This window comes from Choloepus didactylus, chromosome 7 (assembly GCF_015220235.1).
Source record: "Choloepus didactylus isolate mChoDid1 chromosome 7, mChoDid1.pri, whole genome shotgun sequence".
NCBI classification, from domain to species: Eukaryota; Metazoa; Chordata; class Mammalia; order Pilosa; family Megalonychidae; genus Choloepus; species Choloepus didactylus.
This window is the reverse complement of record NC_051313.1, coordinates 134765687-134789279: the sequence shown is the minus strand read 5'-3', so window position 1 is coordinate 134789279 and position 23593 is coordinate 134765687.

The window sequence follows — 23593 nt, the reverse complement described above, 5'->3', positions numbered from 1 at the left end:
TTGCTTTTTGATGATCTACTCCAGTCCTCCAAAATCTATCTGCCACTGAATGCTAGATAGAGTTTCCCATGAGGAAGTTTACCAAGTGCATTATTTGGCTTCAAATTCTTTTTCTTTTTCTTTTTTTAAACTTTTCTCTCTGTCTATTAGCTATGTGACTCTGGTAAATCTTGAATAACATTATGCCCCTTTTGTCTCATCAAACAAAACAATGTTAGACTCTGATGGATGAAGAATACGAAGTGTGTGGCGTAACGCCATGCACTTAGTTCCCATTCAATACCTACCACCCTCCCCTTTCCCATCGCCTCAAAAATCATGCAGAATCCACTAACTAAATGTTTTTTTATTCTTTCCACAGAGCAAAGGAATGTCTTGACAAGTCTCAAAGTCTGGGTCTCTCGTTTGTCACACTGGTCTTGAAATAACCTTCAATACTGCCCGATTGCTTTCTTCAAAGCTGATGCAGTAACTTAGTTAGGAATTTTGCTTATCACTTTTATGATTTTTGAAAAAGGGATGTGTTTCACAGATGAAAGGAAATACATCTTGTAACTGGTAGCTCTGCTGTGCTGGGTGAAATGGAAAGATATTGCTTTCTTGGCCAAAGCAAACTTCTAGGGCCATCTTTGTACTTAGAAATCCGACAGCCAATGACAGGCTGCTAACAAAGTTGAGGCTGGAGGAGCTGCATTCAGCTTCTGCCAACCCTGGAAACTGGTCGACTTAGCCCAAGCATATTGTTGGTGTTTTATTAAAAGGGTTGATTTCGGGAATGTTGTGTTTGCCATGCAAAGTCATGCCTTGAAGCCTTGGTTTCCAACCTTTATTTATATGCTTAATTGTTGCTATGGAAATTCAATATTTAAAGAGGTAATTATTGCTGATCTTGTTTCATGTGTCCATTTCTGATGTCCAGCTGTTAGCTCTTTAGCTCCAGTCTAGCAGATTAATTACTGCTATTGATTACTTTGAGCTTCTCTCTTCACACCTGCAGTCTGTGTAATTAGCTGGTGGCCTCCTCTGAAAATTAGGAGCAGTTTCATTCTGGCACTTTGCCATTTCCCAGCCATGTGCACTGCACTGATGAACAAAAGCAAATCTATTTTAAATAGAGATATCTGGGTAATGAACTCTTTGTGTTTTTGAACTATCCATGGATAATTCAAATTACCCTCTGTTAGCAAATATTGTACCTCATTTGATGACTATCTGCAAAGAAAAAATTCCGAAACACTGATTTTTAGTTCCATTTCCACCTTGCAGAAATTTGCTCCTGTGTGTGCTTTAAAAAAAAAAAAATCAAAACAACTTTCTAATTCTGCTACCAAGGGTCTCGGGGTGCTGAAATAGGTTTCCTAATGGAGCCCAGTGGAAGAGCTAAGTTTGCACTCTGAGTAATCCAGGATTCCAGGTATTACTGTGCAGCCTTTCATTGTGGTTAAACTCATACTCCCAGTTTGAGAGGCAAAACACCATTCTCGGGAGTCATTAATATGCATTAGGAAGAAGAAGTTTCCTATTTAAGAAAAATAATTTGGACATAGATCAGAGAGAAGAATTGGAGGAGTCTTCAAATTTTTATTCCCAATGTTATTTCAGTTAGTATGGTTCCCCCCCTCCTCAGCTCATGGGGAACAAAACCTGGCAGTGCTCAACTTTGAAATCTAGAGTTATGCCTGCCATGCTCTCCTAGGACCCTTTTACATCTGTGTGTTACTGCCTAAACTCTCAGAAAATACAAGTTGGTAGTGGAATTGGGAGTGGACTTCCCAAGTAACGACATGCAATGATTACACACATGGCCAGCTGTTCCTTTTCATGCCGACAGGGTCCCACTGATGTTCTCTTCAGCTATTTAACTTGCATTGAGTTATTATACTAAGGGTTATTGCTCATTGTAGGAAAAAGTAAAGCGCTTTCCCCCCTGCCCATGGCATACATCTGCCAGCTTTCATTTGAAGCTTCAAGTGGGTAAGTATGTCCCAAAGCGCACTCAGCACATGGAAGGGAAAAAGTCCAGACGGTCATCACTTGTCAGAATGAAGAAAGCATCATTCCACGTATTTCAGACGCGAATGTGTTGGGTTCGATCAGGGCAATGTGGGAATGCTTGATCAACTCCAAGATGGGCTCTGTGGGAGCAAAGAAGCACACCCTCCTGAGGTCTGGGAGAGTGAGGTGGGAGATGGGCACTGAGCCTTCACTCATCAATTTAATGAAGCTTTGGGGCAGCTGATGGAGAGGCTGAACACCAGCCCTAGGACCAGAAGGTCCCCAGCTGGAATCTCATCATCTCCACTGTTTCTAGATTAAAATCTAAATTGTGTGTTGCCATTTGGAGGCCTTCTGGGCAGGGTCTCACAGAGTCACCGGTTATTAGGAATGCCTCCTATTATCACAACTCTAAAAGCCATTTGAACAGCAGCCTAATGTGATGATGATTTCCAAGGACCATTGGCTGTTATTGCAGCTCTGCTCAGATGTGAGTGGCAGCAACTAACCAAAGTTGCCTTCTCATAGCACCAAGAGGAAGATCAGATGCATCAGAGAAATATTTAGCTGACTGTAAACGTACATTCGCCCCAAATAGTATGTTTTCCCCATTTGGGCAAGGTCATCTCCAATTCTGGCAAGTAACAACACTCTTTCCTTTACGAGAGTGTAAACTTTGGAAATTCATACCATGTGCAATTTCAACTTGACTGTAAATATGCAAATATAGTTTTAAAAAGGTACTCCAGTAAGATACACAGTGGTAGTTTTAGATAATATTCCATCCTTAGGGATTATCTACTAACTTTCAGATGACATTTGAAATTATATATACTGTTGAAACCGTATTTCAGACTATATATATGTATATATAGTTTCTCTTTGAATGCAACCTTAAAATTAAATATACTTAACCCTTACTGATATCTGAGAGTGTGCACAGTATATGTTTTGTGATGTTAGACATAACACTGGTTTATCTGGTACATGGAGCTGTTTTCACCCATAGGATTTAGCACCAGCAGAAGAGAAATAAAATGTCTGTCTAGTTAAGATTTTAAACCTCTCTTTTTAAACCAGCTAAGTTTTTTAAACCATGATGAAGGCTAGGTGTTTTTTTTGTTGTGTTCAAAATTACTGAGCTTATTTAACATTTATTCTCTTAAACCACTATAGGGTGTACAAAGAGCTAAATGAAATGAGTCTTGAGAAATTGTCTAGTGAATCATAAAAATAATATGACTGACCTGTACTAAGTGCGTTTCATGTGCCAGGCACTGTGTTAAATCCTTTGAATCCACCTTCTACTTTAGTCCTCACAGCAAACTTACTGATAGATGCTACTCTCTCTGGACTTTACAGATGAGGAAATTGAAGCTTAGGGGTTGCATGTCTTGACCATGGCTAAAGTTAGTAGGTGACTTTACTTATCTGCTGAGCCAGACTCTTAACTACTTCTGGTTAATTTCATTCCAGCTGTAGACCTTCAATGATGCTTTACTCCACTTGTACCTCATCCTTTGATAGCTGGATTAATTAAATGAAATACCACTTGTGAACTTGGTTTTCTTGGGCTCAGTGAGCGTCATGTAAATCATCCGCTAGCATTTAGTTTTCCTTAATTTATTGTTACCTATGACAAGCCATTGTGTAGTGACTTCCAAGATCTCGTTGTGTTGTCAGTGAGGAATGTGGTGAATGGAGCAGAACTGGGCATTTGTGCAACTGTTGGCTGACCTGGGTCAGGCACAACTACTCAGACTGTCATGAGTTCTCCTGTAGGGGAGCCTTTTTGCTGGAAGAATCACAAATTATTATTGATTCTGTTACTGGAAATGTATGGGAAAGTCTCCTTCCCTCAAGTACTGTTTCATTCTTGCTGTGTACAACTATTCTTGCTTTGCTTGATGCCTGCAAATTTTATTTTTCTAGGAAACAATCAGAATAGCCAGTGTCTTTATGTTACACATGCATATAAAACATATTTTGTTTTTCCATATATGTATTACACACACACACACAGAGCTGTTCCATGTAGTGTTTTTAAGAGTTTTTGGTGAGGACATTTAAGAGAATGAAGGACAGACTTCTCAGTGTCAGCAGGTATGTAAATATCTTTAAATACTATGAAAGCATCTTCATTTTTTCAATCACAGATTACTCTTCGGAGGGGATTTGTTTTATATCTGTAGTACACATCACATAGCCTCCAAGAAATTTCCTTGTGAAGATGGAGAGAGTCAGATTTTCCAGATCTTCTATTTACCCTTTCTCTATTTAATAATATCCTCTTCCTGGCATCAACATTTGCCCTAATGAGCTGAACTACATTAGCAGAATCTTAGGCAGGTAAATTGACTTAAACCTTCATTTGATGATCCTACTTAAGGCATTCAGTTAATTCTGTTTTCCTACAAGCTAATTTATGGCTTTGTATTTATTCAAAAAATGTTGAATATACAAAGCAGTAGGAGACAAAGTAATGAATTATTCTACCCTCCTCCATGTGTTCGTCATATACTCACTACAGTAAGGAAGAAAGAGAAACAAGAAAGAAACGTAAGATATGTGGGCATTTTCTTGTCATATCAGGCAATATTTAACTGATATAAACACATACTCACGCCCTCTAGGAAATACTAATTAGTGCAGTAAATGTTGATTTATTAGTTGATGCTGTTAAAATTTTCTTTATTTATCCAGTAAATAGCTTTTTTGTTTTCTTTTTTCTTTTCTACCGTCTCTCCTTCCCTCCCTCCCTTCCTCATTTCTTCCATTCCTCCCTCCATCCCTCCCTTTCCAGATAAGAATTGGCTTAATGTGGCCATAAAATTTGTTTTCTTTGTAGTAGGTAATGACAGGCAGTTTAATAAAGCTATGTGTATTAACAGATATTATGATTCATATTTCTGTGGGAAAGCCTAATAACTGATCTGTGCAATTTGAGAGAGAAACAAAAAATCCGAAAGTTTAAATTAATTTACAGCTCCATGCCATACTCGGCATGGTTGTAATGAGTTTCTCTAGATCCAGGTAGTGAAGGTTTTCTTTGCTGATGTGCAGGACAACTTGCCAAGGCATCCTATGGAGTCGTGTGTTCAGAGAAGTTCAGCCAGGGAATAGAATTGCGTTAGGTGATGCCTGGTACAAAGTTGACCTCCCTCTGTCTATGGAAAGTGATAGAAGGTGAGTTTGAGAGAAAGCTGCCCCTTCTCAACTCCCTCTCCCTCATTTTCATTTTATTAGAATTGATTTTATTTCTCCTCCTTCTACCATTTCTCTCTCCTTTTTGTGTTCTTGCAGCTTAAAATGTTGACACCCATTTTGCATTTGTTGCCAAATTAAGAATATGAAATATTTCTTAAAATAAATAGCCCCAAATTTCCAGACTGATCTATTTTATAGGCATTATATATTCCATCTACTTTTCTAAGGGCAAGCAAAAATTGTGTTCCTCTCCCCAGCATGACAGCAGATGCTATTGCATGAGACAGGTTAATCTTGCTATTCTGCAAAAGAAATTCATATTCTTTGCTGTTATTTTTTTTGCTGCTTCCATTCCTATATTTTGGAGGACTAAATATATGCATCAATTTCAACAGACCTTTTTTATGCTAGTAATCAATAAACATGAACAAAATATGCGTTTTTCAATGTCACAGACCTTCCAAAATATCTCCTTAAAACAATTGGTATTTAAAATGGGCCTCTATCAAAATAATAAAAACTCTGCTTTTGTGGTATGAAGGATAGCAATTGTACAGAGTGTATTTCTTTTGTTGAATTTTTTTGTTGTTGTTCTAGGTACCTACTGTATTAGACAGCATTCCATGAAACATCTACTTCATTCTATGCAGAGAAGTTGAGAAAGCAAAGTTGCCTAGAACCACTCATAAAGATCAACTGCCAACAAGGTGACATGGATACCTTGCCAATAGTGATGGAAAGCAGAGGTAGGGTAAGATGGTTAATACACCAGGAGGCTCAAGGAATTGACTAAAAAAATAATAATGTAGAAGGTTTCCAGTGCTGTTTGTGTGGCTGGGCCCACTGACAGGCTTGCTGGTCTGACTGTATCTGGTACTTCCTCGTTAGGACTTGTAGAAGAGAGCTTCTCTTGGTTGTTCAGAGGACAGAACTGAACATTCTTGCAGAGTTGTCAGTTCTGTCTGTGGGGTGAGGGGATGTGAAAGAACAGGGACCTGTGTCCTGTTTCACATTGGTGCTTGCCATGGGGAGGATGTATCATATCCTGTTGCGTTGTTATTGTTTCCTTTTTTAGCTGTCTTAAGGACAGGCTAATTTCTGCAACTATATGTACTTTCTAAAAATATAGTCTTCTTATCCATGAGCATGGGATGTCCTTCCATTTATTTAGATCTTTTTTTATTTCTTTTGGCAATGATTTGTAGTTTTCCCTGTACAAGTCCTTTACATTCTTGATTACATTTATTCCTAGATATTGGACTCTTTTAGTTGCTGTTGTACAACTCCTGATTTTAGAGACTGAAGAAACAGTGCATGAATGAGAGGTGCTTCTGACAAACTCTTGGAAGTCAATGAGTGTCTCAGATTATTGCTTAATGGCTCTGATTATCTGGCTACGTAAAGGGTTTTTTTAAAAATTTATTTTAAAATTTTCTGACATTTGCAAACTCTCTATACCCACCAAGCAACAATTATCCCTTCATCCCTCTCCCCATATTGATTTTGGTTTTTTGGTGGTCATTTTATGAAGAAAATGGTGACATAGGAAAAACAACAATGTGATTTTCCAGAGACCCCATGGGCCATATGCACGCAACTCTGTTTCTTCAGGGCTGGATTGTTCTCTGGGGGTTTGAGGTAGCATGAGACGGGCTGACAGACTTAGGGTGCCCAGGCAGAAGATGCTTCTGGACCAAGGGCATTGCTAATCATTTCTCTTTGCTATTCATCTCTTCCTACTTTTACCATTCCAATCACCTGGATTAAGTACTAACATTTCAATGTCCATTTAGGTCTGAAACATTAAAACTTAAATTTCCACCTAGAAACTAAGAAGTTAATTACATTACCAAACTTGGCAGACTTTCATGGACTTGTATTTTGAATAAGTTTTTATCTCAATGATTAGCATTATTCTGCACCACTGTATTTAATGTGGGCCAGGCTGTAATACCAAGGGCAATAAAACTGTGTAATGGCATAAAAGAAATTATATTTGGTGCCTCATCATCCTGCCTGGACTCGTCATAGGTTCGCCTTTTGTGTAGACACCCCAGCCCGCTCTGCACTGGGCGTAACCTCAGCTGGCAAGGTCTGCGCCTCTATATTGTTTGGATAAGAGCCGCCCTCAGCTTCTTTGAATGGCTCTTACCATGTCTGCTTTTTGCACCATATAGTTTGAAATGGCAAATGGCAAATCCCCAGTATCTGCGGGAAAGCCCTCCCCTCCCCGCTGGGTCACAATGAAAGCAAGAGCCTGGGACCCACATGTGGTCTTCTTCCCCTACCTTCCATGGACGTCGCAGGAGCCAAGGTTAGGTAACTCCAGGACCCCTACGCCACCTTCATTCTCCTCTCTCCCCTCCAGGACTGTTGATATAACTAACAGAGCTGTCCTTTCGTGTATTCTTGGCTGGCCAGCTATCTTTGTTTGCATCTCCTCACCGTAAGAACTTCTGCATCACATTCAGATCAAACAGCTCACTCCAGTTCTGCTCCCCTGGGCTCCTCCACTCCTACCCTTTGCCTTTTGGGTCAGTGTTTTGGCTGTTGAGTTGAATCATCAAGATTTACTTTTTTTACTTTCTAGATTCACCCTACGTATTGTTCAATGCAGTATTACTTGCCACATGAAACCATTATTTATTCTGCCATTTAAAATCAAAACAGAAATATATTATATATAAGCTCTGATATTATTCTAAACTTCTCTGTGTAGGCAGTGTGTCTTGTCCATGAAACTCCTGCAAATATTCAGGGTTATTTTCATGCTAGATTAAAAGAACAACAACAACAAAAAACCAACAACAACTTTGAGTTAGTGGTCTTCTAGTGATTTTTAGTAAGGAAAATAATGGATTTGGTTACATAAACAAATTATAGACTAAAAAAATTTCATTTTAAAGTAAAACTCTAGATGTTGAGTTCTAATGTGACATATTTGAAGACTGGGTCTTCAAAATAATCCATGTGTCCAAATTTAGGAATACAATAAACTTTAGCTATTTTAAGGCATGGTCAGGGAACGCATATTCAAATTAAACAAACTGAGTGTTGGAAAGGACCAGAAACATGGGTGGTAGATAGCAGTGTGTATAGAAAGAAATAATATATACTTAATTCTAACACTATATTAAAGAAAATTTCATCTTTATTTTATTTAGAAAATATTACAGAATTTTGCAATGCTTTAAGATTATTAGGCATAATGCTTATATTGAATTATGTGAATGTCTATTGAAATACTCAGTTATTGTTCTATTTAAATAGTTGAGTACTTGAAAAAGGCAGTGATGTTTGCTTTTAAGCAAAGTCATAAGGAGGGCAGCCCTTCACTTCTCTTCCCTTCACAAATATCGACCGAGTGCCTACACTGAGTCAGGCATGGTGCTGTGGAGACAGAGAATTGAGCAAGACAAATAAGTTAATCACTATCTGCTTAGTCTCTTGAGCCTGGAACCTAAAAGTCATTCTTTATTCCTCTTGCTCCTCAATCTACACAGCCATGAGAAAGCCTTCTGACCATACCTCCAAAATGTATAACCTGGATCTGTCCATTTATCTCTTGATCAATGACCACCCCCACCCCCTCTAATCCCAGCCACTGTCACCTTTTACTTGGTTTATTACAATTGCCATCTGACTGGTCTCCAAGCATCCAATTTTGCCTTTCTTTTCATTCATCATCTAGTAGCTAACGTGGTCTTTAAAAATGTAAACCAGATCATGCCATTCCCCTCCCTCTTTAAAAAAAAAAAAAATCCTCCAGTGACTTCTATTTTTTAAACTTATTTCAGTGATTTTACGAAATTCAAGTCTAATGTAACAAGGCTGAAGCAGAAAAGAACTGTCCTTTTAGTTGTCAAAACCATGATGGATTTGTGTAGTCCTACCCAGGAACAGTCTGAGATTTTGACATACATGTTTTTCCTAGGGTATTGCATGACTTGCAGTATACCTCAATGCATGTTATAATATGAGTTATATTTTAATGGGATATTTTATTGCCGGGGGGGCAAAAATATTCTGATAATCAAATTGTGATTTGATGAATTGTGATTAGACAGTTTTTTTAATCATAATGACATGACTAGGTAACATGCAATGTTAATCATTTGTAGCTCTTTTCTCCTCTGGGGCTTGTATTTCAAAATCTTCAGAAGCTTTGTGCTTTCAATGAGTGTTGATACTATGATGTTCAGAAATTTACCATGAAACCAGCTTTATTCTACAGTTCCTGAGTAGAAGACTTCAAAAAAGATGGAAAACAGATAGTGAGGGGGAAAAAAAAAAAAAAAAAAACTCTTTCTCTTTTCCCTTTTCTTCCCTCTCAGTATCTTTTTCTCTCTTTTTCTCTTCTTTATCCCTTCCTCACCCCATCTTGAGAGATGATCCCCATAATTCATTTTATTGCCTATTTCCTTAGGCATGAATATTTAGAGGTACTTAAGGATGGTTTCTAGGCAGTGACAGAAATGGGAATTTTTTTACCCCAGGAACACTGCATGCATTCTTGTTAGTTCATTTGCATGCTGTTAAATGAATAACATATTGGTGGGACCAGAAGATTTGGAACCCCTCCACTGCCCATATTCCATTTTTAAACTCTGTTTTTAGGGGTGAAGATTTTGTTTGTTGAGCTAAGTTACAAGGCTCCTCACGTCTTATACAAATAGGAAAATTAGTTGGGCAGAATCATGTATGGTTAAATTATTGCCTTGTTTTGTGTTCTCTTAGGAACATAATCTAAATTGGCCTACATGGGAAAAGGTTTTCAGTGGCTGAGTAACTTAATAAAAAATTAAAAATAATGCATAAATATCGTCATGTTTATTATGTACACAGAATAAAACAATAAATTTTTAGGATAAGCCAAACTGATGAAAAGTTGGAAGGGGATTGCTTAAATACTGAAAAGCCACTAGATCAATTGATTGTAGATTTGAATTTTGAAAACCCTTACACAGACTTGGATAAGCTGGCTTCTCTACTGTCAATAGGACAATGTGAGACAAACATTAATGACATGTTGATTTTCACATCTAACCTAAGAAGCCATATAATATTAAGAAGTAAAGAGAAATTGTCATTTTATGTTCACCTGGAATATGACCAAATTTGGTTTTGAAACAGATTTGGCTGGGGTGGAATGAGAGTATTGTTCACCAGACTTTAAATATCTTTGGAAATTGAAGAAAGGAGAATTGCATGTCTGCTGTGATTTAATCCATTTATATGGTATCCCTCAGAATGAATGAGCATCTCATTTAACTGGGCATTGCTGCAGATTTCAGCTGCACACTAAACAATTGCTCCATTTCAAGCCTCCTGACTCCCCTGGAACCATCTGTTATATGCCCGTGTGTAGGAGTAGCTGAGGTTCCAGCTAACTAAAGCCTCCAACTATTTGTTTCTTATTTACCACTTCGTATCACACCTGGGTACAGAGGCAGAATTAAAACAATAGTCTTACATCTTTTCCTCCCACTTTAAAGTGTATTCTTTTCTATTTTTTAACTTAAAAGAAGCTGTCTAATTTTAGGAAAATTGTTAGAATGGGGAAAAAAAGCAATAGAGGAAATCTAAGCTCTAAGGCGGAAAAAAATTTATTTCATTCACACTTGGAAGGTTTTTCCCTAACTCTTGGTTCGGATCAAGGGGAAAGCGTTTGCGTATGTTTCTCCCTCCTGTGCTGCTTTGTGCAATGCTCGTATGTTATGTGAAATGATTATGCTAAATGTGAGAACTTGAGTATTGGTGTAGATATATAGTAAGTCTAGGGGACCCAAGAGAGAATGCAAGGAAGATAGGAAAGGTGAGAGATATTCTAAAAATTAAGAGCTAGTGAGAGATGGGCATGTAGGGATTTAAATGAGAAATCTGGTGGTTTGAACAGATTGTATTTATGCATTCCTCTCTGAGATCCATAAGATCCCTTTTATATACTATAAGGGGAAAAATCATCTTTGCTTTCTTTTTAGCTTCTTAACTATACACTGTCATCATTAGTATGTTAGTACATTCATTTAACCTTGGCTCAGAAAAGAAGGGACAATACAAGTGCTCAACATGGTGACTGAAAATTGGCTTTGCATCTCTCACTGGCCAGGAAAGATACAAAGTAGATCATTGTTACTGCTAAACTATGCATATTTTCAGTTAAAAAGATCAGGATGATACCAAGCACAGGATCGTTCCCCCATTTATACATCACACTAGAAATGGAAAAAGCATCCTTTAGAAATGAAGGCTGTCCTGACACCTGCCCTGTGGTGTAAAATGCAGACGAGCTTAGGCCCGGGAGCTTTGTCTGTCTCCTTGGTCTTCACTGGAGTGCTGGTAAGGCCTGATTAGATCAGCAATCAGAGATGTAGTCATTGCTGTTTTGTGACTTTGAGAGCCTTGATTGTGAATTATATTTACAGATTGCAATTTCTTTCTAAATAGGGTCTTTTGTATTCAAGGACCTTGAGAGTCTTGCTTTGTCTGTGATAAAATTGAGTTTTCTCCGTAGGATAGTACAGTGGACATCATTGTATATGTCAAGAATTTGGTCAACAGAGCCAGGCAAAATCCATGTATTTGACTAATGAATTTTGTTCACGAGATAAATTTTGTTAGCCACACTCCCTTCCCAATCCAACTGAGATACCTAATAGCTAACACATGTGACTCTAAAATGGAAATATCCCAGTTTTTAAAGTTGAAAGCTACTAGTCCATAAGAATGGAACCCAGCTTACTGATGGCACTGGGTTAAATCCTGTGGGGCATCCAAGAAGGCCTTTTCAGACTTTGGGAAGACAAGCTCTATAAGGATTTTTAAAATACCTAATATTATAAGATGTTTTGTGATAAAATGTCATTTGGATAGTATTTAATAAGTAGCTTTTCTATTAACGGTCTACATCTTGACTGCAGAGTTTAGGATGAACTTATTCTAAGGTGTAAATAAGCACTTTTACCATGTGATTTGAGACCCATGCTGTTTATGAAGTGGTATATGAACCATTCTAAGAGCCTGTCAACTACTGGAAGCTTCCTTTCTAAAAGGGACCAACTAACAAATATTTAGTTATTTTACCACTCCTGGCATGATTGACATGTGGCCTCATTGAGTGATTCATAAAGATGTCAGAAGTTGGAGAAAAGTGAGGAATTTAACCCTTTATTACAGTTACTGGTTTTGCTCTACCCTGCAAGAGAACTTTGCCTATCTGAAAACCACCTAAGACAGGTTTTGCCTATTCATCTGTTCCCAGAAAATACAGTATAGAATCCCATGCAAAAAAAAAAAAAAAAAAAAAATGCATCAAAAAGAGAAACACCAGCTTGTTGACACCTTCATAATGGAGTATGGCCAAGGCAATTGTTGATCTCTTACAGCTTTTTGAAGCATTAGCTCAGCAGTTAAGTTCTTAATAGGTCCACCCTTCTGTTATTTAGCCAGCAATCTGCTCCCTTCCAATGAATGGAATAAAAGCGGAGAGGCAGAATTTCATCTCTGTTCAAATTAGACCTGTCTCCTTATGAGTTGGGTCCCTTCCTTCTCCAGTAAAACCTCCTATTCCCAAGACGAAAAAAAAAATATGAATATGGAAGTATAATGATCATTCCAGCAGCTATAAACCTCACTTTGTGAGTTAAAAAAAAATCTTTAATTCAATACTAGGAGAGCCTAAATGTGACTGCTATATGCAAATCTATTATTCTTAGTACTAGTACCTATAATTAACACCACTGAATGGAATTTTAAAATTTTCATAAGAGAAGCAACAGAGTAACAATTATCATTATCCCCAACGAAACTCCTCCCCCTCCATGTTTTCATCAAGGGAGCGGTGTTGTTACTTCAACAGGCACCGTGTTGTGGTGACTTTTGTGATACAAATAAAGCAAGACTAAAATTTTAATTGTGAAATTTAAAAGGAAAGTAATTGCTTAGTGTTGGTTAATTCCATCTTTGTGTGATGACAGCAGCTGCGTTTCCCTGCCTTGTGTTTTTTAACAGATGGCGTTATTTCTTACGGAGTGCTACAGTAGCGACCGATGTGACACTGAAGGAAAATTCTGTGACAGTATGTTAAGTAAGATATTACTGACAGCGCTGCTGAGTGGTGGTGCAGAGAGGCTCATTGTATATGGATCTCTTTTCACCTCTCTACCCCTCACCAAATGGTCTCCATTTGCAACATGTGGAACCCGAACTGAAAGATGAATGGAAAATTAGATGCTTTTTCAAATTCACTTGTTTCCATACCATTAATAGGTACTGGATGAAGGCTCAAATCCTGCAAAAAGGTTGACTTATAAATCCAGGATCATGCAATTATACTTTTTAAGAAGAGGTAAGAAAATAGAGAAGCCCAAGTACACACACCTCAGTTCTAAGCCAGAATCTGCCACCAGTCACTTCTCTCTGAATCGATTTCCTTGGTGTAAGATGCTGGGGTTGGACCATGGTGAAACAGACTCTAGGGCCCTTTCCACCTCTAAGTTTCTATGATTCTAGAAGTCCTGAGCTTTGTGCACAGTAGACAAAGGGAGCTGAATGCAGCATTTAAGTGATGGGGAGTAGATTGCTCTGTCTGCTACCGATACTGATGCAGCATGGAGAAAGGTAAATCAGTGGGTCATGAGTCAGGAGAGCTGGAGCCCAGCCACGAGGCAGCCCCAAATCAAGCCATTGCGTTGCTCCATGTCAGCTTCCTCACCTCCTTCATGAGGCTGTTGTTAGATATAGTGGGATTATGCCACAGATATGATTTATTGATCCAATAAACATTGCACCACTGCCCTGTGAGAGAAACTGTGCCAAGTGCTGGGGATTCAATAGTGGGTAAAGTCAGGCCTTTGTTTTGGAGGAACATGTCCATTGGGGGAGACAGTTAAGCAAATAGGCAGTTAGAGTATAATAGGGGCTTTAATAGGTACAGGTACAAGGTGCTATAAGGCATACAGGAGAGATATATAATAGGGACTGTGGGAGGCTTCAGGAAGAAGTGAATTCTAAGCTAAGGCAAAGTAATAGTTTCCAGGAATTGGAGATATTATTTTAAAATATTCACAGAAAATGAAATCATAAAATTGATTTGCCTCATGGTGGATCTTGGGGATTTGGAAACTCAACATTTTTCATTCTTTATAAAGAATATAAGAATGTTTCTGTAATAAAAGGATAAACCATTAAAAAGCATTTAGAATGGATCAAGAGCAGAGTAAAAATGGAAACAGCACAAGAAAAAAAAATGTTCCTCTTTTTCATGCTTAGAAAAAAGAATAAAATAGAGCAGTGCCGTCAGCAGGTATATCCCTTCTCAACCAACCAATTTTACTTGTTCAGTTGATGTTCACTTAATTTGCATAACATCACCTAGCTCCTCTTCTTTCCTTTTCTCTTCTTTTGAATGCTTTTTCTCATCCCTTTGGTAAACTCACCCCATTTATGTGAGTTGATTAGTCATTACTATATCTCAGCTTATCTGTGGGCCTGGGTCTATTTGCAAATTTGTGCTTATGGACTTTGGGGGTGTTCCTTGGACACAGTGTGAGGGGCAGAGCATTAGCCTTTCTGCAAGTATTTGGGAAATATATGTAGTTTGTGTGTATATAACCTATATAGATTGTTAGAGGATAGGTGCTACTACTGAAAAACAAGAAGATTACATGAATTTTCCCAAATTATACAGTGTACAATAATATATGCCAGTTTTGAGTAATTATTTTTCTTTCGACAATATTATATGGTTGTCACTCTTACTGTCCCCAATTTCTAGTATAGGTGGGCAGAGAGAATTTGCATAATTTGTCTTGATCATGTGGCAAGTGAACAGTGGGGAGTCAGGAACCCAGAGAGCCTGATGCCAGAGGCTTTGCTCCGATTCTGAAGTGATTATATGGTATTCGTTGCTACCTGCACTTAGTAACCTATTCCTAAATGAATGGCATGATCAGTACCTCCCCAAGCCAAAGTTCATTATGGTCTGGTTTTCCTTCCTTAGTCTTAAATAAAATCAGGAGCCACCAGTGCTTGGGGCTTGATGAGCAAGGAGTGCCAAGGTTCAAATATTCTTTTAAATTATTTATATTCTGTCTCATTTAAAAAAGAAATGGGTTGGAGCTTGATCTAAGATGGTGGCATAGAGAGCAGTGGAAGCTAGTTACTCCCCGTGGAACAACTAATAAAACACCAGGAACAACTAGTAAATAATCTGGAATAACTGCAGACGGACAAATGTGACCATCCACTCATCATACACTAACCTGAATTGGGAGGAATGACTGAGATTACAGCATAAAATCTGTAAGTAAAACTGCGGCTCCAAGTCGGGAGACCCTGCCCCCCACAGCCTGAGCTGCAAAGCCTCTGGTGCTAGAGAGAAGCTCTCTCCCAGCAAGCAAATATAGCTCTTCTGAGCTCCAACTGGGTTAGCTAATGTGGACTGCTCACTATGAGCTACGAATCCCCAAAAAGTAGACAGAGACTTTGGGTGACGACTGACCTTGGAGAGCTGGCGGGTCACCGCGGACTAGCCCTGAAGGGGACTTCCTGTCCCTGTTTTGGCTCAGTGGAGAAAGCCTCAGCCATTTTCAGTTCCCAGTGCTCTGACCCAGACAAGGGTGGAGATAGCACAGGCAGAGAGAGACCATTAAAAGGCTAATGACCTCTCCCTAGGGGGTCTATCTTCCCTAAGAGGAAAGGGGTGAGGCCCAGCTCTACTACCTGCCTTCCATTCAGAACCAGACCCCAGAGCCTGGGGGAAAACAACCACGGGCCACACCTCCTCAAACCTATCTGGAGTTACAGGCTGACAGGTGCCACCTGCTGGGCAGAAAAGCACAGTGACCTGAGGCATCACAGGGTGTAGCAATTTTCTAAGATACACCTTCAGGGAAACCGGATACTGAATATTTCTTCCTTCTGGGACCTGAGCCTGTTCTGGTCTGGGAAAACCTGATTGGGGTAACCAAAGAAACCATGCCTAGACAACAGAAAACTACAACCTACACTAAGGAAAAATGAAGTCATGGCCCAGTCAAAGGAACAAACTTCAACTGAGATACAGGAATTGAAACAACTAATAATAATTCATAAAGTTTAGGGAAGATATGGTGAAAGAGCTGAACTGTATAATGAAAACGCTTGTTGTACATAAGGTAGAAATTGAAAGTCCAAAAAACCAACTGGCGGAATCTATGGAAATGAAAGGCACAACACAAGAGATGAAAGACACAATGGAAACATACAACCGCAGATCTCAAGAGGCAGAAGAAAACACTCAGGAACTGGAGAACAAGGCACCTGAAAGCCTACACACAGAAGAACAGATAGAGAAAAGAATGGAAAAATATGAGCAACGTCTCTGGGAACTTAAGGGCAAAATGAAAAGCAAGAATGTATGTGTCGTTGGTGTCCCAGAAGGAGAAGAGAAGGGAAAAGGGGCACAAGCACTTCCCATCTCTCATGAAAGACATAAAATTATGGATCCAAGAAGCACAGTGTATCCCAAACAGAATAGATCTGAATAGGCCTATGCCAAGACACTTAATCAGATTATCAGACATCAAAGATAAAGAGAGAATCCTGAAAGCAGCAAGAGAAAAGCGATCCATCACATACAAAGGAGGCTTGATAAGACTATGTGTGGATTTCTCAATAGAAACCATGGAGGCAAGAAGGAGGTGGGGTGATATGTTTAAGATATTAAAAGAGAAAAAACACCAACCAAGAATCCGATTTCTGACAAAACTGTCCTTCAAATATGAGGGTGAGCTTGGAATATTCTCTGACAAACAGACTGACAGAGTTTGTGTACAAGATACCTGTTCTACAGGAAACACTAAAGGAAGCACTGCAGACAGAAAGGAAAAGACAGGAGTGAGAGATTTGGAAAACAATTTTGGGAGATAGTAGCATAGCAATGTTAGTACACTGAACAAAGATGACTGTGAATATGGTTGAAAGAGGAAGGCTGGGATCATGTGGGACACCAGAACAAAAGACAAATGATAAAGACTGGGACTTTGTAACTCAGGGAAATCTAGAGTGCTCAATGATTGTAATAAAAGTTACAAATATGTTTTTATATGAGGTAGAACAAACGAATGTCAACATTGCAAGGTGTTAAAAATAGGGTAGGATTGGGAGGAAAATACAATCAATGCAAACTAGAGACTATAATTTAAGGAAACATTGTGTTATGCTTCCTTTAATATAACAAAGGCAATATACCAAAGCTAAATGCATATGGGGCGGGGTGGAGAATAGGAGAAAGGTATGGGACTCCTGGCATTGGTGATGTTGTCTGACTATTCTACTTTAGATTAATGCTATCTCTCCTTTTGTCACTTTCTAGATATCGTTTTGTTTTTTTGTTGTTTTTTTTTTTCTCTTTCTCTTTTTCTTTTGCCTCTCTGCCTTCTTTGACTCTTCCTCCATTTTTGTGGAAGAAGTGGAGATGTGCTTATATAGATAGTGGCAACGGTGCTGAATACATAAATACACGACTATACAGGGAACCAACAATTGTTTACTTAGGATGGAATGTATGGTGCATGAACAAAACCATCTTACAAGAAATGGGTTGATGAAGAAACCTTGAGGGTACTATATTGAGTGAAATAAGACAGACACATAAAGGCAAATATTGCAGGGTCTCACTGATATGAAGTAATTATAATAAGTAAATTCATAGACATGAAATATAAGTTACGAGAATAGAGAATGAGGCTAAAGAATGGGGAGCGGTTGCTTATGATGACCAGAATGTTCAACTAGGGTGAACTTAAAAGTTTGGAAATGGACAGGGGTGATGGTAACATGTTGTGAGAATAACTAACAGTGCTGAAAGGTGTGTGAAGGTGGTGGAAAGGGTAAGCTCTGAGCCACGCATGTCACCAGAAGGAAAGTTGGAGGTTAAAAGATGGGAATGTATAAAACAGTGAATCTTGTGGTGGACAATGTCTGTGATTAACTATACAAATATTAGAAATCTCTCTCATGAACTAGAACAAATGTATGACACTATAACTAGAGGTTAATAATAGAGAGGCATATAGGAAAATATATATATACCTATTGCACACTAAATATTATAGTTAGTAGTATTTTAACATTCTTTCATCAACAGTAACAAATGTACTATATCAAAACTATGAATCCATAATGGAGGGGGGCATGGTTAGGGGTATGGGAAGATCTGAGTTTCCTTTTTTTGTCTTTATTTCTTTTCTGGAGTAATGAAAATGTTTGTAAAAATTGAAAAAAAAAATTATGTTGATGGATGCACAGCTTTTTGATGGTACCATGGGGAATTGAATGTACACTTTGGATCTTTGGATAGTTGTATGGTATGTGAACAATCTCAATTGAAGAAAAAAAAAAAGAAAAGAAATGGGTTGGAAAGCCTGAGAAGTGATATTTAAGAGAATACTACCTTGGATTGTGAGACTCTAAAAGTGAGCCTGGAAAATCTTCTCCAGACCTCTTCACAAATGAGAACCCATGAGTTGTACAGTGTACCTTGACAGGATGTATGGATGGATCTTCTTTGATATTGGTATATGGAAAACTGATGTTTGCTTTATATATAATATGAAATTTAGACTTTCTCTAAGGGGCTACCAGCTTGCAGCTTAGTGACTAATACACCAGAGTCATCCTACTCTCCTTACTAATCCTCTTTCCTACTAATGTTTGACATTTTACAGTTTAATTAAGATCACCCTCTAAGCAGCATACCACCAAGAGAATGATGGATTTTCTTCCTGCAATAGTATGCCAGCTAAAGAGCAATTCACCAAGACTGCTGCTGTCAGTGTCACTTTCTGGGGAGCTACATGGACACCTAAGGGTGTTGGGTGGAGGTGAGAATGTGGTTAAGTAAGAGAGAAGAGAGCCTCTGACCTCTGAAACTGAAACAGGGAAATGTTTCTGAACTTGGTAAGAAAGAAAGAATGTTCTGCTGCCCCATTTATTCTTTAAGCTTTTGTCATCTCAAGGAGACTACAAGTGATAAATGAGATGGTGACCTTTTGAGTCCGCCTACTTCTGCAGCGAGTTGCCTGCATTTGAAGTTTGGACCCACAGTAGCCGCCACATCAGAAGAAAGGGGCAACGGTGATCCCAGATCTGGGAAGTTCAGTGGTCTTTGCTTAGGATTCAATGTTATAAACCTCCCAGTATTTCTAATGTTTAAACCTCTCCTCTGAAGGTCAGGCCTCTGTAATTGACCTCCCCACTTAGATGTACTAAGGGCACATGAAACTCAACATGGACAAAACTGAATGCATGGTATTTTCCCCTTCCCTTAAATCTGTTTTCCCTCTATGGTCTCTGCTTCAGTGTTTCAAATATAAACAGTTTCCTTTAGCATAATTGTTTATTGGAATAGCACTGTATTTGTTTAGATGAAAGCCTTGGCTATCCTACTTTACACCTCCCCAATGCCAACCTGGGACCTGGGCATCAGCTGGGAACAAGGCCTGAGAGTGGGGGAGATTCCATCCATTCCCAATATACAGGAGGCCGTTGTGTTATTTCTGTCCTGGAAAGGAGGGGCAAAGAGATGAGAGAGGAGGAAATTGAAGTGAAAGAAAGAAAGAAGGAAGGAAATGAAGAAGGAAGGTGGAGAGAGATTAGGATGAATTGAGGAGATGGTGAAATTCCATAGTGATTGGTGAGGCTAACATTGGATATTTTAAGAAAAGAGATGCTTAAAATCTCATTATTAAAAGCTTCTAATTTTTAAATATAAACTCTCTTCAATCTCCATCATGAAATCTTGTAGAGTGTAGATGAATATTTGTGTGTGTATGTGTGTGTCAGTGTTGAGGGTGTGTGTACATGTGGGTAAGCCTGTGGAGCAGTTGAATTTCATGCCCAGATTGACATGGGCCGTGACAGAGCCAGCTGGTGCAGAGAGGAATACAAAGAAGGCCAGAAGGATGGAAGGCTTCTGGGAATTAGCAACAATCCTTGCAAGAATAACAGACTTATACATATTGTGAAATAGGAGGTTCAAGGAAATTGTACTCAGATCTCGAGGATAATTGGGCATCCAGGTATCATCTTAGTTATCAGCTATGCCTGCTGCATAAGCCAAGACTCATGGGATTTGATTGTAACAATCCACACCCCACCCACATCTTTCTCTTCCTCCATGTATAGTCTTCTTACCCATTGGGCCTGGCTCTTCTTTCTGAATTACCTCTCATCTCATAGCTTAGAATTGAGAAAGTGATAGTAAAACGTTGTATTCAGAATATCTGTAAACAGGAATAGACTGGCCATTATTAGAAGTTTTCTAGGGGATCAAAACTCACTGGGGGATAATTCTACCCAAATCACTACAGCACATTACTAAAGTGAGACCAAATCAAAAGGAACACCAATATTGCACTGTGTCTCTAGCAAACATAACCATGGTAGACTAGAGGTGGCTACAAAAATCTCTGCCACTTCTCTTATCCAAGGATGATGACTATTCCCCTCTCCTTGAATCTGAGATGACCCTGTGAATTGTTTAATCAACAGAATATGGAAAAAGTGATGCTGTATAACATCTGAGGCTGGGTAGGAAGAGATTGGCAGCTCCTGCTTTCACCACTCCTAGAATAATATTTCTTCTCAGGAGCCAGTTGCCAGGTAAGAAAGTCTAGTTTCTCTGAGACCATAAAGCTGTGTGGAAGCCCATGCTAGAGATATAGAGAGATAGAGGCATCTAGAGGTGCACTGGGGTACCATACATGTGAGTGACAGCTCCCTGGATCTTTAGCATAACCTACTCACTAGCTGAATGCTGGTGGTGTGATCTCAGCCAAAACTATGTGGAACAGAAGAACCGCCCAGCTGAGCCTTGCTCAAAATATTGACCCATAGAAATTTGTACAGATAAAGTAGTTACTGTTTTAAGCCACTATGTTTTGGGGGTAGTTTTTATGCAGCAGAGGCTAAAATGAAGATATATGTAGGTGACAGAATTAGGTCACATGGTTCTAGAAGAGACTTTTTTTTTTTTCAAATTAATTTTATTTACAAACATTCCATACCCACCAAGCACCCTTTTCCTCTCCTCCTTTTCCCTGGTAACCTCTAATCTGCTCTCTGTCTCTGTGAATTTGCTGTTTCTAGACATCTTTAGAATTTTTGTCAAAGAATTTTTGTCCTTATGTGTTTTGCTTATTTCACTGAGCATAACATTTTCAAGTTTCTTCCATGTGGCAACATGTCTCAGAACTTCATTTTTTCTTATGGCCAAACAATATTTCATTGTGTATATGTACCACATTTTGTTTATCCTTTCATTTGTTCTTGGACATTTGGATTGTTTACACCTTCTGACTGTTGTATATAATGTAAAAATTGGTATACAAATATTCACTTTCTTTGAGTATATACCTAGAAGCAGAATTGCTAGGTCATTTGATAATCCTATGTTTAACTCTTTGAGGGAAAACCATATTGCTTTCCATAGGGTTAAATCATTTTACATTCCCCCCAGTAATGCACTGTGTTTTCAATTTCTTTGTATCTTCTCCAACACTTGTTATTTTCCATTTTTAAGATAATAGCCATCTGTGTGGGTGTGAAGTAGTATCTCATTGTTCTTAGATAACATTTTTTTTCTTTCAGCACTGCCTTCTGATCTCCATGATTTCTAATAAGAAATCAGAAATTAATCTAATTAAAGATCCTTGTATGTGATACATAACATTTTTTTGCTGTTTTCAAGATTCTGTCTTTGTCCTTGGCATTTGACAGTTTGATTATATTGTGTCTCTGGGTGGATCTCTTTGGGTTTATCCTGCTTGGAGTTTGTTAAGATTCTTGGATTTGTATTAATATCTTTCATTAGATTTGGGAAGTGTCAGCCATTGTTTCTTTGAATATTTTTTCTGTCCCTTTTCTCTCTCTTCTCCTTCTAGGACTCCTATGATGTATATATTGGTATGCTTGATGGTTTTCCATAGGTTCATTTGTTTTCTTTTTGCTCTGCAGAATGTACATTTTCAGTTGTTTTATCTTCAAGTTTTTGGCTCCTTCTGTCTCCTCTAATCTGCTGTTGAACTCCTCTATTGAATTTTTCATTTCAAGTATTTTGTTTTTCAGCTCCAGAATTTCCATTAGTTCTTCATCATTTCTGTCTCATTATTGACATTCTCATTTTGTTCACATATTGTTTTCCTGATTTTCTTTAGTTCCTTGTCCATGTTTTCATTTAGCTCATTAATATTATTTGAGAGTTGATTTAAGATTTTTGATTAGTATTTCCAGAGACTGAGCTTCCTCCAGACAGTTTCCATTGAAATCTTTTTTTTTTCTTCAGTGACTGGACTATACATTTCTGTCTCCTTGTGTGTTCCATAATTTTTTTTTGTTGTTGAGAACTGGCTATTCTGAGTATTATATTGTGGTAACTCGGGAAGTCTAGTTCTCCCACATCTCAGTCTGCCAGAGCAGCAGAAACAAGAAAAGAAAGAAAAACAAGAAATATGAGGAAAGAAAGAGAGAGTGTGTACAGAGGGAGGAGGAGGAGGGTGAAGAGGAAGAGGAGGAGAAAAAGGAGGAGGAGAGAGAGGAGGAAGAGGAGAAGGAGAAGAAGAAAATACTAACAAACATAAAAAAAAAAAATCCTCCAAAACAGTGGGTGTATTGCCACTACAAGTCTCTCAGTTGATACCAGTGGGGAACCAGAAGCTGTTGCTGTAAAGGTTGAAACCAGGGCCAGTGTACATGCTGGTTCTTCAGGGATCCACTAGATCAAAAAACACATGCAAAAAAGAAAGAAAACTGTTTTAGTTTGCTAAGCTACTCAAAGTGGATACCATGAAATGCATTGGCTTTATCAACGGGTATTTATTAGCTTATAAGCTAACAACTTTTGGGCTGAGAAAGATGTCCAAATCAAGGCATCATCAAGTCACTGCTTTCTTCTTGAAGACTGGCTGCCAGTGATCCTGGACTCCTCTATCACATGGCAAGGCACACGGTGGCATTTGCTGGGTTTTCCTGTCTCTTTGTGTTTCCTTGCTTTTAGTTTCTTGCTTCTGTGGCTTTCTCTTTCTCTCTCCGTATTCATCCCATTTATTAAGGACTCCAGTAAGAGGAGTAAGACCCACCCTGGGCCATGCCTTAATTGAAGTAACCTAATCAACAGATCCCACTTACAATAGGTTTACACCCACAGGAATGGATCGGTTTTAAGAATGTGATTTTCTGGGGTAGGTTCAGTTTCAAATAACCACAAAAGCCAATCAACCAACCAACCAAAAAAAAAAAAAAAATATGCATTGACTCTAGGTCCTGGTAGATGTTACTGTGAATCTTAAAACTTCTCCTTCCCAGAGGGCTGAAACCTAAGCTATCATCTGCGCAAGTCACTCAGATATCT